Source organism: Euphorbia lathyris, chromosome 2 (genome assembly GCF_963576675.1).
Source record: "Euphorbia lathyris chromosome 2, ddEupLath1.1, whole genome shotgun sequence".
NCBI classification, from domain to species: Eukaryota; Viridiplantae; Streptophyta; class Magnoliopsida; order Malpighiales; family Euphorbiaceae; genus Euphorbia; species Euphorbia lathyris.
In genome coordinates this window covers 107,406,515-107,409,157 of record NC_088911.1, presented here as the reverse complement: position 1 = coordinate 107,409,157, position 2,643 = coordinate 107,406,515, and the positions used below count along the sequence as shown (strand labels likewise).

The following is a 2,643-nucleotide window of genomic DNA, read 5'->3' as shown; positions in this document are numbered from 1 at the left end:
CGGTAGAAGACTATTGGTTTTTGTTTTTGTTATTTTTTAATTTGCATGAACTTTGTTAAGTTTAAATTTTAACTTTTATGAACTTTATATTATTATCAATAAGGGTAGCAAGTGAGTGACTTTTTGGATTGTTTGAGATTATATATGAAGTTATTTTACGTTTTATGGAAACTATAGTAAAAGAGTTGAATTTGCTTTTGATTATATATGAAGTTAAAAAAAAAAATAGTTTTGATTCCCTATTTGAACCAAATATCCACAAAGGGAATGGAGTGAAATTGCATTCCCTTTCCTAAACATGTCCAAACACATAGGGTGTGAATGCTTATTCCTTTCCTTTAAAGGGAAATGAGTGAAATTGCATTCTCTTTCCTAAACATATACAAACACATAGGAGTATGAATACTTATTCCTTTCCTTTCCTTTAGTTTCTCTTTCTTGATTCTTTTTCTCTTACCCCTTGTGAACCAAACGCTCCCTTAATGTTTTATAAAGTTGCAAACTTTGGCATACATCTAATATGAAATGTTAATACTATCCTGCTATATATCTATGGTCTATCAGCTTTTTAACTATGTAGAATAACAATTTACATATTGAGGTTTCCTGAACATGGTTGGCACAATCATGGTTGGCACAAGGTTTTCTGTTCCTGCAGGAACCATAAACATGGAACCAGACATCCATCATTCCCAACAAAATTACTTGCAATTGTGCTGAGATCCTTGCAAAGAATGAGTGCCTTCTTATGAGAGATGTTCATGTTAGGAACACATATGCCTAGGTTGGGTCTATTGCTTGATTTCTTATTTTTAACCTTAAAACATGCTAGTTCATCATAAATTCAATATGGCAATTCCACTCAAAATACAATCTTTTACCACAATAATCAAAATAGAGTTTCAACAAATGTCACAGAATGGCACAACTCATCACATTGAAAACACAAAACAAAACCCCCAAATCATGTTTAGAGAGAACTTTATTCTGATATTTGGTACCAATTGAAATTGAAAGTTTCAGAAGCTGCTGTTGACACCACCGCCTCCTTCCACATGAACGAGGGCCTCAATTACAGCATTGTTCCTCAGATTTAGCTACACAGTCCAAAAATTTCAAAACAACAATAGATTATAGGGTAAATTCTAAAAAAAAAAAAAAACTACGTGGTTTCACTTATTGACAAAAAAAGATCTATACTTTTTCTTTTATCAAAATGGGGATTGTGTTTAAGACCGTTAACCAAAACGCGAAAAAACAGCTAACCTCGTCAACTGAGCTGACGTGGCGGAGGGTATTTTTGTCCAATTTTTTTTCCTTTCATATAAAAGGCATCCCTTTCCATCAATAATCGATCACCAATTTAATTTAGGATTTAACTTCTAGGGTTTCTCAATCTATGAAGAAATTGGGGAAAAACCCTAAATTGAATTCGTGATCGATTATTGATGGAAAGAGAGACATTTTATATGAAAGAAAAAAAAACTGGACAAAAATACCCTCTGCTACGTCAGCTCAGTTGACGGGGTTAGCTGTTTTTTCGCGTTTTGGTTAACGGTTTTAAACACAATCCCCATTTTGACAAAAAAAAAAAGCACAGATCTTTTTTTGTCAATAAGTGAAACCACATGGGTTTTTTTTTTTTTTGGAATTTACCGTAGATTATAACAGAAACACAAAAAGAAGTAAAATAGAGAGATTGAGATTGAGCATAGAAGAAGTTATACCTGTGCGGGTGTTTTCTTTTGATCAAATCTCTCACCATTAATTAAAAACACAACAGTTCTATAATCTCTATCCACTCTCTGACAGTGATTTTCCAAAAGCTTCTCAATTAGAGTATGCTCGTTAATCAAATAATTCCTTAGGTTCCCATCCTATAAACAGAGATTACATTACATGGCTTAATATTTGGAACATCGACTCATTCATTCCCCAAATTGTAAATCCAAATCGAACATAACAGGAAGAAAAGGGAAGAAATAAAAACCTGAGTTTTCACACGAATGGTGAGTTTTTTAATCTCTGGATCCTTTGTTCGCGATTCCATGAAACCCAAACTTTTTAGTTTTAGAGAGAAAAGATGATGAAGAAGAAGAGGATATATAATCAGGAAATTGAGAATCTGTCAAATTAAATTCAAAGGCAAAAGAAGGAAAGTCAAGGCAAAAAAGGAAAGTACAGCTTTTCTTTCCTTTCACCATTTTGTTCTATAAACCTGTATTTATCCATTCGCTTTCAATACATTTTGCTACAATTGGTTTTTTTTTTTTTTTTTTTTGTGTGTAAAAAACTTGAAAGTTGAAAATTTGGCTGAAATTGATCTTGACTGTAAGTTAAAGGACCATTTTAACTCTTAATTTATTAATTTTCATAGGTAGGATTGAGTCCAAGAAGGGATAAATGCATGCTCCATCTTACTCTTATTTTTTTAAACTCGAAAAGATTGAAAAATATTTTTTCTTCCAAAAAAAGGAATATTTTATTATGAAATTTTTTGGACACAAATAAAGGTGCCCGCTATTCTCACTTCCTTTAAAAACAAAGTAAATTTACTTTGTTTCAATATGAATAGTATTGCGACATGTGTCTAATTAATTTAAAATAAATTAAATTATATTAAAAGTTGACTTGCTATTACAG

At 31.6% G+C, this 2,643-nt stretch overlaps 1 long non-coding RNA gene across 1 annotated transcript; it reads right to left on the bottom strand.

The window, feature by feature from the left end:
* Positions 1-814: 814 nt before the first annotated feature.
* LOC136220914 (uncharacterized) lies at positions 815-2,170 on the bottom strand. The gene is made up of 3 exons (XR_010684762.1): positions 1,991-2,170; positions 1,728-1,877; positions 815-1,097 (listed from the first exon to the last, which is right to left on the bottom strand). It is a non-coding gene; the product is annotated as an uncharacterized lncRNA (long non-coding RNA).
* Between the last annotated feature and the right edge of the window lie 473 nt (positions 2,171-2,643).